The sequence below is a fragment of the Scleropages formosus genome, chromosome 4, assembly GCF_900964775.1.
Source record: "Scleropages formosus chromosome 4, fSclFor1.1, whole genome shotgun sequence".
Classification (NCBI taxonomy): domain Eukaryota; kingdom Metazoa; phylum Chordata; class Actinopteri; order Osteoglossiformes; family Osteoglossidae; genus Scleropages; species Scleropages formosus.
Genome location: NC_041809.1, coordinates 26,755,698 through 26,769,976, shown reverse-complemented (window position 1 = coordinate 26,769,976; position 14,279 = coordinate 26,755,698).

The window sequence follows — 14,279 nt, the reverse complement described above, 5'->3', positions numbered from 1 at the left end:
TTTATATTTAAACACACACTCCCTCCTAAAACGGTAACGCGGGGTCGTTACACACACACACACACACACACACACACACACACACACACACACACACACACACACACACACACACACACACACACACACACAGACATTTTCTGAACCGCTTGTCCCATACGGGGTTGCGGGGAACCGGAGCCTACCCGGCAACACAGGGCGTAGGGCCGGAGAGGGAAGGGGACACACCCAGGATGGGACGCTATTCCATCGCAAGGCACCCCAAGCGGGACTCGAACCACAGACCCACCGGAGGGCAGGACTGTGGTCCAACCCACTGCGCCACTGCGTCACCACACCCCCACAATACAAACATTACTCAATAAAATTAGACACGTCGAATATCGCGGGACACAGAATGCTTAGCCTTTCCTGCACAACTAGCTGCGCACCCGATCCGTTATTTATAGGGTCGTGAGACCTAGATTTACGGGAATTCGCTATTTGAAGCGTGCGTCTTAAATGCTACAAAGGGGTTAATTCCCACAGCTGTAAACATGTGGAAAAAGTGAAAAGTGGAAAACCGCTCCTTCACGATGTTGAGAAATATATAAAAGTGTGACCCACACCAGAGCGCGCGCTTTACACGCTTTAACACAGACCACGTTTTTCAGAGCGGTGACAGAGAGAGAGGGCAGGACCACCGTTAATGATTAACTTAATCGATCAGGGTGTTGATCGGTCCCGTTTGTTGAGCCGATTGTCCACACGGCCCTTTCACACAGTGTAACTTCCCTTACAGTTACAGCACGGGCAGTAGCGTCAATATCCTCTTCTGAAGATAACTGTTATAATTTTGCATACTCCAGTAGAATAATGAAGATTTTTTTTTACACCCTGGCTGGTGACAATACGTTATTTTCCATAGCAGTTAATGGACATTTACAATACAATTTTTAACAGTTCTCAGTAAGATCTTACCCCTGTGAACCAGTGTAACTGATCACACGGGAAATGGCTAAATGATATGCACGTGGAACTCATAGTTGGAAGGACAAGTAAATGAGTCATATCAGTCCATTTTCTCCAATGTAGGGTCGCGGTGATCCGGAGCCCCTCATAGGAGCGCGCGCGCGCGCGCGCACACGCACACACACCGGGCAATCCAGAGTAACCTGAAATGTACGTCTTTAGACTGTGGGAGGAAACCGGATCACCGGATCACAAATTGTGCATTTCAGGAATAACCTTATGATGACTTAAATAGTTTAACTCATTTTTAACCCTCTCAGGGCCAAATTAATACTGGCAGTTGGAGAAATAATTATCAGCTGATGCTTATTTGCAATGTCTGCCTGGAAAGGGTTCATTGCAGCAGTGGATGCAGAGAACCTAGTAAATTTGTACTGGAAATACAGGATCTTACTGGTGAATATGTAAGTATAGGCAGGTTGAGCTGATAGTAAGGCATGAGGAAGGTGTTTGAGATACTGGTGGGGACATGGTGCTGTCTCAGGTATTCACAGCTGCACTCACATCCACACCAAGGAGCCTGTCCTTAAAGACCAGTGTCTTCTCCAATCTCCTTATTCTTCTGCAGTTTATTAACCACACACACACACACACACACACACACACACACACACACACACACACACACACACACACACACACACACACACACACACCATCTGAAACCACTTGTCCCATACAGGGTTGTAGGGAGCCCAAACCTAACAACACAGGGCATAAGGCTGGAGGGGACACCCAGGACAGGACACCAGTCCATCACAAAGCACCCCAAGCAGGACTTAAACCCCAGACCCACTGGAGGGCAGGACCTGGTCCAACCCACTGCGCCACTGCACTCCCTATTTATTGACTCTAACAGTATTAATATTCAGAGAACATGAAATAACAGATCAAATGATGGTCAATCATGAAAAATCATAATCCCACTTAAAATTTGCTGGGTTCTGATGAGAAACATTTAGCTCTGAGTAAAAATGTCCCCTTAATATAAAAAAAAAAATGAGTTAAATAAATGGACGGCAACAAAACAACTAATTTTTTTTTGTCCCGCCAGCTAGGACAAATGTCAAAAGTTCTCATGTCACGTATAAGATTATTAGGACTTGTCCCCTTATTCGTATGTCACTCCATTTTCCTTAGAAGTTCCTCTTGGCCGTCTTACGGTTAATCTGAAAGCACCATCTTGATCCTGCCACGTGGCCTGGCCGAAGGAGCGAGCGATGTACGAAAGCTTCTGAAGATTTGCATTTCTTCTCACGCTTCCCCTCTGCGTATTCAGTGCACAATGGCAACCTTGAAGAGCCTTTTAAATTACAAAGGTGACATTTGAAGGATGAAACATGGCAGTCAGAAACCCACTTTTCCAAAAGCAAGACGCGTGTTCTTTCATAGACTTCTACACCATGGCGCTTCCTGGGTCTCAGGTTGTTTAAAAACGAAAGATCAATTTCAAACATCTGTACAGAGGACAGATGCTGGCAATGAGCAGAAACTAAAGTGATGCACTTTAATCTCGCGATACAAGCGCTCCCTTTCTCCGAAAACAGCTGGTAGCGTAGTGGTTAGAACAGCTGCCTTTTGGGCCCAAAGGTTGCAGGTTTGAGTTTCACCTGTAAGCAAGGTAATGGCCTTAAATTGCTCCAGTAAAATTACCCAGCTGTATAAATAGATAACTAATTATAAGCTGCTTTGGGGGAAATTATTGAGTAAATGTAAAAATATGCCCTGTAGACTGCTTTTATAATGATTCCCCTTTATATAAATTCAACAGCACATAATTAGACTTAATATTGATTATTCGTGCTATTTGGAGAGCGTACGCTGCACCCATCACTTGGACATTTTTTAAAGAAGCGGTACAGGTGAAGCTCATTAATTTGAATTCTGGGACTTGAACCAGCACACCGTTGGTCACAGCTATGTGTTAAACACTTGCTCTTGCCTGGTGCTGCCAACCTGCCAGCTGCACGGACAGCAGGACCTGTCCAGTGTCGTTCTGGCAGCGAACCATTAACGAATCGTAACGTCCGCTGGACGTATTTAGCCCCCTCCCCCGCACCGCTGAGAGGAAACTGGTGGTTTTGATGGGAACTGAGAAGGTCTGCTGGTGCTTAGCAGCTCTGATTTATTCAAAGCCGAATTTATTTAATTCAAAGTGAGTGCGAGAAAGCTGCTGGACCTCCATCTGAAAATAACCGTCCACTGGATGGCACTGCTAGCTTTAGAGGCCTGCCGTGCAGGTGCGCCGCCTTCGGTTCTCCTCAAGCGTTCGGAAATGTTGATTAACGCACCGAGGGCGCGAGGCGCACGTCGGGCACATCTGCTGATTAAGGAGCCGAGAGCTCATTATCCCACCGTCTAAGCTCTCATTAGCAGTGTTTGCAGGAGCCCTGCACCGTGATTCCTTCTTCCTGCTCCCGAACGCACGCATACATGCACGCACCCAAACACGTACGCACGTTCGCCGCCTTTTCGAACGCCGGGCTCTCGCAGGCTCGCTGGCGAACGCACAAACACACGTTGCGAGCAAACCTAGAGCATCTCACGCAGGCGCGGTGCATGTTTTCCCATCTGCGATAAAATTTTTACACCCTACTGCCTCTTATACTTACCCCTTCTTTTACACAATTTACTCTTTCACGTCAGTACATTTAAAATACGTTTTTGAAGCTACGTACCTGCAGACTCGCAAAGTAGCTCAGCTGGCCAGTCTCCCTCCCTATTGGCCTGGCTACCCCGCGCTCCCTGCACCCCTAAACGTTCCCGCCTTGTGCCTTAATCGTAGGCTCGGTGAAAATATGCATTGGCTCCAAAAAGCGACTGGTCCCGAGTCCTAAAACGGAATCGCAGGGGCAGCAAAGCAGCGCCTGGCATGCGGTCTCTATTACGCAGACTAGTGTGGCACAGCAGGGATCCGTGTCCCCAACGCCCCAATGTAGGGCACCCTCCAATTCACTCGTGTGCCACTGGGGAGGCTTGGCTCCTTATTGTCTTCAGCGTTTAGAGTCGTCACACATAGGCACAGTGGGAAAAATGTGCTACTCAGCCGCAAGAATCTGTGAATAAATCGAAAAGAATTGCCCAGTGCCCATTATACAGGGCAATCTGCAAATGTGACCAGCAGAAAATTACAACCATATATTCCGTGCAGTCTGCTCATAATTTGAGCTTATTATGCTTCCAAAACCAATAAAGAGAGGACAGAATACCCGTGCGTGGAGAAACTACATGACAGGGGTGTTGTCTTATTGAGGAACTTCTAAGCAGTGTTTTGGTTCCAGCTGTGGTGACCTTACAGCCACCTTTCCCTACTGTGGCCATGATGGTACACGGAGATCGGTTAATACCTCACCTCATGTGAAATGATTTCTCGCACACACACACAGAGTCAGAGACTGCTCATCCCAAGCAGGGTCGCGGCAAACTGGAGCCTAACCCGGCAACACAGGGCGCACGAGTGTAGGGGGAGGGGACACACCCAGGACGGGACGCCAGTCCATCGCAAGGCAGCCCAAGCGGGGCTCAAACCCCAGACCCAGCGGAGAACAGGATCCCACTAAACCTGCCGTGCTACCGCATCTCCCCGGATGATTTCTGCTCCAAGAGTTCCTTTCTCTGTGCAGATTCCTGCAAATGTGCACCACCAGCTTTTCTGGATATGTTTGTAGATGTTGGGGGACTCGCGCTGTGTTTCTCTTCATTCGCTTCTCTTCAAGTTCGGTGTCGTGAGAGCAGCAACTGGAGCGGCACGGTGGCTGTCCGCACTCTCCCTGTCGTTCTCGCGATCCATGACGTCGCAGCCACGTTGCCTGGCTTCCGCACCGCCGACAGAGGTGATGTTGACGTAGTTTCCCGAACGCCTCAGGAAGAGTTTCTTATTTTCTGCCTGAGCTAAGGGGCCCGAGCCTGCAAGCCTGCAAGATGACGGCATCTCATTTCAAAAACAGATACTTGGCGGAAGGCGATGTTTTATTCATCCCTATGCGAAATGCATACATATTCCCCATGGAACAGATTGTCCCTCCCACAAATATTTTTTGAGCCAGGGTATTGCTGAACTCACCCTCCTCCGTAAGAAGAGCAACTTCCCCAATATCCACGACTGAGAGACGAGCAAAAGAGCTTCTCCTTCTGCCCTGCCCATCCTGGGGGGGTTCGTGCGAGAGAAGGCGTCACACTGACAGATCTTTCACTTGGACAAACATCTCCTGATGCAAAAAGATAACTTTTGACCATCAGGGAAAATGCAGACTGCAGTAGACTCGGATAATTTAAAACATGAGGGTAATGACACCCACGTGTCCTTGGATGATTCACGCACCGCTCTCTCATTAGTGGGGAACTACAGGACTGTGAACCTAACCCGGGGACTATTCAAGTTATTCTTTAGTGCGCTGCCACATACCTCCATCCAGCATGGCGTTTTACCATTTTATAATTTTATTCATTCATACTGTATCGCATCATGTTTGAAGCGATTCAAGCTAAGCGTACGTGTACACGAGCAAAGACCTTCGCCCACGCAGAGACGGTGGCGGAGAGGCTTTGGCTGACGTCTGTTATGGAAGACTGGTGGGGTCATCAAAGTTGATCTGAGACTTAATTTGTGAATGACAAGTAGATGGCTCGGTACTAGATTCCTCGCTTAAACAACGCTCGCCGTACTCTGATGACGTTGGACGTACTGCTGATGAGTAAAGACGAATGTCTAGAATGGACTGAGCACCATTAGAATTCAGCTTAGGAGGCAACAGATTGCTGACTGATGTGAGTTTTGCAAAGTGATGTGTAACCGTTTCATATTGGTCAGAGAATGACCCTCTTCTTTAAATCTCGCCTAACTCGTTTAATCATTTAATCATATTTGGAAAACAATGCAATTTGACAAAGGGGGCGTGGTGGTGCAGTGGGTTGGACCGGGTCCTGCTTTCCAGTGGGCCTGGGGTTCGAGTCCCGCTTGGAGTGCCTTGCGATGGACTGACGTCCCGTCCTGGGTGCGTCCCCTCCCCCTCCGGCCTTACGCCTTGTGTTGCTGGGTAGGCTCTAGTTCCCCGCGACCCGGTATGGGACAGGCGGTTCGAAAATGTGCAATTTGAAGTTGCTGGAAGCACGATGGTGTGTCGTAGCGCCTGGGCTGTGAGACTTGATGTTGGTTCAGTCTCTGTGGAATTTACACAATATTTGTGTGGGTTTCCTCCTTACATTGCAAACACGTGTTTTTGGTGAAAAGGTGAGCCTCACGTACCTGCAGTACGTATTATTGTGTAGCGTATCTAGCATTGTAAGCCACATGGGATACGGGAGTAAACTACTGCACAGTCATCATTGTACATCACTTTGGAGAAAAGTTTCTGCGAAATCAATAAATGTAAATGTAAATCAATAGTCTGAAGATCACAAGAGGGTGCGAAATGTCATGTATAAAAGTTTACACTGATATTTATTTATTCGTTGTCTCATTTGTATTTTTTACACTGTTGCCAGATTCCGGTTGAACTGAAATTTTGCAGCATTAATTACATTTCACAACAGTTTTGACTGTTGAATGGGAAGGTATAAAACAACATATTTCAAATCCTCAGCCTTTCTGTTTTATGTTGACTAGTTGTGTTTATTCTGGCTGATACGCAGGTCTCGGTCTCTGAGCCAACAGCACGGTGACCGTGGTGTCCCATACAGCATCTACATAACCAGTCCACTGAGTATTGAAACCATGATTTGCATTAATTAATTTAGCCAACACTTTTCTCCAAAGTGGTTTACGACGTTAAGGTTAAAACTATTATAGTTGCAATCATTTAGATATTCATACAGCTGGGTAATTTTACTGGAGCAATTTAAGATAAGTACCTTGCTCAAGGGTACTATAACTGGAAGTGGGCATTGAACCTATGACCTTTGGGTCTAAAGGTAGTAGAACTAACTACTATGCTACCAGCTATCTGCCAAGTTCTTTTCTGTGTTATGGTCAGGTCACTTCAGTGCAGCGTGAACCCATCAGTACTTCAACCCTCTCCCAGTCCTCCTGCCGCCATACGTGGAGCACACACTCGATTATCCGTTTTCTGCGAGTTCCGAGGTATATGAACATGAGCTCAGAAATGCCTCTTATGACCGAGAAGGAATTTTTTTACCGTAAACTTCAGCACAGACAGGGAGCAATTCAGTGTGTCTTTGTGATATTTGCATAGCATCACAAGGACTCTTCACAGAACTCCTCTATTACATATTTCTCCACATTTTTCAATATATAATCACAGCCACATTTAATTATCACAACCATTTATACTAAATGTTGTGTGCTTCTGACTCTGTGTTTTGGAAAGAAAACGAGAAAAACTAATTGACATTCTAAAAAACAAGCACTTTGAATACTTGGTTTTTTTCATTTCCGTTTCTCCTGCTGATACTACATTTGCCTCATAGATAAATAAAACCAAAAGTTTACACACCGAATGGTGTAAATGTGGTTCCTCTCTTGGGTTCACAGGTCCCTGTTTTTCTCTAAACAGTTTTTCTCCATCTTCCAATGAATTAGATTAACCCCGTTTCCTCTCGGATCTGCTGGGTAGGGCTTCCTGCAGTAATCGCCGCCACAAGGCTTGCTAACCCCCCGCCACTTGTTTCTCTTCGACTTGTCCTAGAAGACAAAGTGCACCGTCGTTTGGAGGGCAGCATTTTGTCACTGGGGTGTGAAGGGCCAGCTTGCCATCTGACCTAAAAACTAGAATGCAATTAATCAAACCCCAGACCTCGAGGCCCATTAATCTTCAGACACCTTTAAATAACTATAACTCTGTTGTCCATTAGAAAATGTGCAACCCTGTTTAAATCAAACAGTTGCGTGAGAAGTAGAACACATTAATTGAGAGAAATATTGGTAATGCTTCTCATCCGTCCCATCAGAGCTCCAACACTGTTCCTGTTGTCTGGACCGAGACGTACGAATAAGCGAGTCTGAGCACTGAGGTGCCTGCATTGACCTGAGGTGTGCAGTTAAACTACGGTATTGTTCCAGTGTTACCCTGGTTCCGCTGCTATGTATTCCTGAAAACAACTTATAAATTAAATCAGGCAAAATGACTCTCAATTTACACACACATTGATGGGAACCTGTTGTTGCAAATGGGGTCGTGATGAACCGGAGCCTAACCTGGCAAAACAGGGTATAAGGCTGAGGGGACGCACCCAGGACGGGATGCCAGTCCATCGCAAAGCACCACAAGCAGGACTTGAACCCCAGACCCACCACAGAGCAGGACCTGGTCAAACCCACCATGCCACCACACCCCCTGATTCTAGATTTAAATGGGAAAATTTTATGTGGCCAGAAATCAATATTTTTTTCACCCAAATATGCTAAATTTTCACCTGAGCACAATTTTACTCCAATGCTTAACTCTTAGGGGGGATGTGGTGGCACAACGGGTTTGACCAGGTCCTGCTTTCCAGTGGGTCTAGGTTCAAGTCCTACTTGGGGTGCTTTGCGATGGACTGGTGTCCTGTCCTGGGTGTGTCCCCTCGTGCCCTGTGCTGCGGGGTTAGGCTCTGGCTCCCTGCATGAGACAAGCACCTTCAGATGATGTGTGCGCTTAGCTCTTGTTATTATAACATAATGTAAAAATGTCTCCTTGTCCAATATTTCTGTTTTTTTCTGGACTAAATTACAAAAGCAGCTGTGCATAGAACTGACAAAAAATACAGAAGAAATCAGAACAGATGATAAGTTTATAGAGTGATTAAATGATCAGGGGAGAAATGGTATGAATTTTACACGTCGCATGTTGAGACCCTTCATGAATGTTGCAAAGGATTCAGCAGTTCTGAGGGAGAACGAAAACTGATTGCACCTCACCGGAGCCAGAAATGAGAACCTACACACTTCAGCTTTTGGATTTGTTGCACGTGGGGCCATTAAGCAGCCAGAGCTGGAGGTGCATAGCAGCGTAGCTGGGGTGTTGGAAGTGATCAGGCCTTTGCAGTTTTGTAGTGCACATCCTTTGACCGTGTTTGTAGGTCAAGTCTTGAACTTGATACATTCAGCCACAGGAATTCAATGGAGAGAGATCAAGAGAGAAGATACATGAGAATGCTTTGGCAAGGAAAGCAGAACTTGAGTGTTCTGGATCATCTGAAAGGGCTTGATGTTAAAATCCAGAAGGCTGGAAAGGAAAGAGTTGCAGTACATCTGGTGGAATTTCACTGTGGCCTGGAACAGGATCTATGAAGAGTGTGTTGTGAGATAAGGGTGGATCCTGCGGATATTATGCAGTTGGAATCCGCAGGACTGGATTGTGGCTCCGGTGTGCTGGAGGAAGCTGAGAGCTGAGTTGATTGTTACTCCAAAGTTCTTGACCAGTGAAGTGAATGAAATGAAGAAATTGTTCGGTTTCATTGAGAACGTCCATCAGGAGGTTGGAGCGGCTGGCAGATTGTCCATCCAATAAAGCTGTCAGTAACAGCCTATTTAACCTTCTTTTAACACTGGAGGAGACAGAGAGGAGCCAAAGTCTGACGTCCTAAACATCGGTTTGTTGACCCCTCCAAGCCGTGTCATCCTGCCACATCCTCCGCACCAGCAGCTCCCACAGGACCCCGTCTGAGGGTTTGCAAGAGAATCAACGCCCCTTCACCTACTCAGGCTTGTTTGCTTGTCATGTTCACTCACCACATGTCCTACAAACCTATGAGAAAAGCACGAATTCAGCTAAATTGATGAGTTGGTGACAGTGTTGTCCTTCACACTAGGTAATGCTAAAAGTAGGCTTTAGCGGTAAGATGGTGATGCTGGATTTAGTGCGCCGTAAAACACAATCAAGATGCTCTTTGTTGATATGTTGCCCGGCCCCTCACTTACGGGCTGCTATTTTTCTCGCCACTGTCAAGATTAAAAACCGTAGGTGTTACAAAGTCGCGGTGAATGTGTCCCAGATGTTCAATTTGTCTTCTCATTATTTGTCCATAACTTCTTTGTGGACTGTTCATAATATTTCTTGATTCCCCCAATACCTGACAAGGGGTGACGCTCTCGTTTCTACTACTGTTTTTGACTGTTTAATCATTCAGGTCTCATTTCTAAAACAAAGAGACCTTCCTTTTTCAGAAGGTGATATGACTGGAGACCCTAGCAAAACCATCACTGTAAATACAGTATTTACTACAATACAAAGTCAATAAATTGAGTAGCACTGCTGTCTCACAGTGCCCGTGTGGTGCGAGAGGATGTGGGTTCGATCCCCGCTCAGTCTTTGAGGAGTTTGCTCTGTGTGGAGATGTTCTCCCCGTGTCTGCGTGGGTTTCCTCCAGGTACTCTGGTTTCCTCCCACACTCCAAAGACATGCTGTTCAGGTTCCCCTGTAGTGTGTGAGTGACAGAGAGAGAGTGTGTATGTGTTCCACTGATGTATGGATGAGTGACCCAGTGTAAGTAGTGTATCTAGCAGTGTAAGTCTTTGGGTGCTCTGGTTTCCTCCCACACTCCAAAGACATGCTGTTCAGCTTCACCCACAGTGTGTGAGTGACAGAGAGAATGTGTTCCACTGATGTATGGATGAGTGACCCAGTGTAAGTAGTGTATCTAGTAGTGTAAGTCACCGCAGTGAATAAGGTGTAGGCTGATAACACTACATAGAGTTCATTGGAAGTTGCTTCGGAGAAAAGCGTCTGCTAAGTGAATAAATGTAAACACTTGGCTGTTCTTCACTCTGCTGAAATCACACAGAGACCAGTTCATGTCACATGCTCCTACACCAGTCTATTTAAATCTGCAGAACATGCCCCAAATAAAACTGCGAGGAATCAGTAGGAACATACGTCTACAAACGTGACACATACATGTGGCATCCTAGAATTCCCGGTTTAAGAACACAACCAGAACCACATCCATAACAAGAAAAACAGTCATTTTGGTTCAGTCATCTCAGCAGATGGACACACTGTTCACTTCGGGAATCTCTGAGGACAAGCTCAATTTCAGTCATCTTTCAAGATGGGCTGTGTTCACAGCATGAGCAAGAACCAAGGTAATTTTTCAATTCCTAAATCTAAACAGTTCTACATAAAAAATAAAACAAACACAGAGTTTTTGTGTCAGGTTGTAGGTTGTCGGTGGGCTCAACACAACCTTTCCCTTTACAGAGTGAATCTTCCCACTTACTACAGGCACTCACTGGGAAGGGCTGTTTATGCTGAAGGGTCCCTGGCAAAACACAGTATTAAGTCTCATTTTTAAAAAAAAATTCTCTCTTTTTGATGTCTTTCCTAAGAATAATAGCAGATGCAAGAAACGGGTGCCTGAGACGACCTCTCCTTCAGAGCAGAACTGCTGTGCAGTGTCCTTTGAAAGTTTACAAAAATCGTACAGTTTTTGCTGCAGATTTGAGCAAGAACAAGACAGTTTCCTACTTTTTATTTCATTTATCTATGCCAAAAGAGCAATTTTGACAACCAATGTGAAATGTGCAATATATGTTAAATATGTAGATTTCTGTATTTTAAATCAATTAATTTCATTCCTAAAAACTGCAGGGATGGAAAGTTTCCCATTGAGTACATGGAGAATTTGCATTTAAGCACATTAAGGTGTCCTTGTTATGCTGTGGGGGGTGCAGTGGTGCAGTGGGTTGGACCACAGTCCTGTTCTCTGGTGGGTCTGGGGTTCAAGTCCTGCTTGGGATGCCTTGCTATGGACTGGTGTCCTGTCCTGGGTGTGTCCCCTCCCCTTCTGGCCTTATGCCCTGTGTTACTGGGTAGGCTCTGGTTCCGTGTGTGTGTGTGTGTGTGTGTGTGTGTGTGTGTGTGTGTGTGTGTGTGTGTGTGTGTGTGTGTGTGTGTGTTATGCTGTAAACTCACAATGGCAGTTGTGGTGATCTGGTCCAGCAGTACTGTTAGTGCCTAATCCATTTGGGACCTTGTGATAAGTTGTGTAGTGGTTTTCACTCCTACTTTCTCCTCGAAGGACTCACGTTCAAATCCTGTCTCTCCCTTGTGGTTCTGCTAGAGGGAAACCCTGATTTGCTGGTTACCTGTGGGCAGAGCTGGAAAAGTAGTGCCTTGTGTCCTGGACACTCAGCTATGAGAAGTAGGAGCTGAAATACAAATAATTTCGGTACTGGGCTTTTCTCTAGCTGACCCAGCCTCCCAAACCTTCCTGATATACAGAAGGCATTCTTTTTTATTTATTGGCTTACATTTCGCACAAAAATATTTCCACTTTTAAATGCACACACACTTTCTGACCTGCTTGTCCCATATGGGGTCACGGGGAACCTGGCAACACGGCGTAAGGCTCGGGGGGGGGGAAGAGGACACATCCAGGACGGGCCGCCAGTCCGTCGCAAGGCACCCCAAGCGGGACTCGAACCCCAGACCAACCAGAGCGCAGGACCCGGTCCAACCCACTGCACCATTGCGCCCCCCCCCATTTTTAAATAATTGCTATTATTTTGCCATTGTCCAATGGGTACAATTTTCCCTTGTTTCATGTTTAGCGCTGCTCCAATTTCTGCAAAAAATAACTGACACGTGAGCTTTCTGTAAAAACGCTGCCAAGTAATTTGTGGTCATCTGTACTGCACATTTGTGGATTTTTTCTGTGCTGCTGATTCATGACAGTCCTGTATGGTCCTGCTTCACATGGAGTTCATTCTAACTAGAAAACAACAATGATACTATAAACACCTGATGTGTCCCCCTTTTGTTCTTGTTCACTTCTGGGAACATCTGCTGAATTAAGAAAAGGCTGTTCATTGCATTATTTTACTTATGCATTTATTTACTCTATCCCTAGTGAAATGGATCGGAGTCCTGAGTTCGCATACTCCTCTGGCTGTGGTCTAGACTGATGGTTTTGATAATCTTTGTTATCCAGCTTTCAGAGGATACAGTATCTTATTTCAGTACATCCTAGGAATAACCACATTTCTGAGTTACAAACAAGGAATTGAAGTACTAATGAGTATAGGCACATATAACAGACTGTTATAGGTCAGGATTTATTTTATTTCTTGTTTCCTTGAACATCTTTGGGTCTGTGCGTAAATCCATGTGCTCTCATGAATTTGAGTTGGCTTTGATGTTTTACAATTGTCTGTTCTGTTTGCGGAACAAGCGGTTTCAGACAGTGTGTGTGCTCTGTTTGCAGAACATGATGAATGTAAATCATGTTGTAGATGAAAGTGCTGTTTGATTCAGCCTTCAAATGAAAATATACAGCTGAATCAGTATATTGGAACATATCCATTTATTCATTATCAGTAACCAAAACCAAACTCAGAATCATGCGACATGATGTAGGGTATATCATGGATGAGACATCAGTCCACCGAAGGGCAATCAAACACATACATTCTCTCAGACACACACACGCTGTAGGGAATTTAGTGTCTCAAGCTCAACTAAAATACATGTTTCTGGAGTATAGGAGAAAACCCACTCAAAGACAGCGGGAGCATATAAGCTCTGCACGGACTGAGTCTAGTTCCAAACTATGTCTGAACCAACCAACCAATTGCAGTAACTGCTTGTGCTGAGTGGGGTCGCGCCAAGCCAGAACCTACCTCGGCGACATCGGGCACAAGGCTGAGGGGGGCACACCCTGGACAGGACGCCAGTCCATCACAGGGCCACAACTAGCTACCAAGACATACAGCCAGGCGAAGGTACTGGAGCAATTGCAGGGCAAGCGTCTTGCTCAAGGACACTACAGCCAGAGCCAGGGATCAAGTCAACAATCTTTGGAGCCAAAGGCGGCTGCTCCAACCACGACGCCGCCAGCCGCCCCTTTTTATATCTGAACCTCCAGCACAGTACTGAGGGACCAGTACTACCTGCTGTTCCACTACGCCACCCCGAATATTCCCTACTTTTTAAAATATAACGACAGTTATTACATAAAACTGAGTAAGTAAAGCCGGGGGTGCAGTGGCGCAGTGGGTTTGGCTGGGTCCCGCTCTCCGGTGGGTCTGCGGTTTGAGTCCCCCTTGGGGTGCCCTGCCGAAGACTGGCATCCCATCCTGGGTGCGTCCTCTCCTGCCCTGTGTTGCCAGGTTAAGGTTAGGCTCCTGCTCAGCACAAGCAGCTTCAGCCCGTGTGCGGAGAAGTGACGTATCGTTACGTACCTTATTTTACAACGTGTAAAATAACATTTTTTCATTTGGCTAAAGGTGATCAGTTTGTGGTATTGGATATCTTATACTATATGGATTTGTAGCAGGACAAACTACTTTAGGACAACCCACTTTAAACACAGACTGGTTGAAACACGGTCCT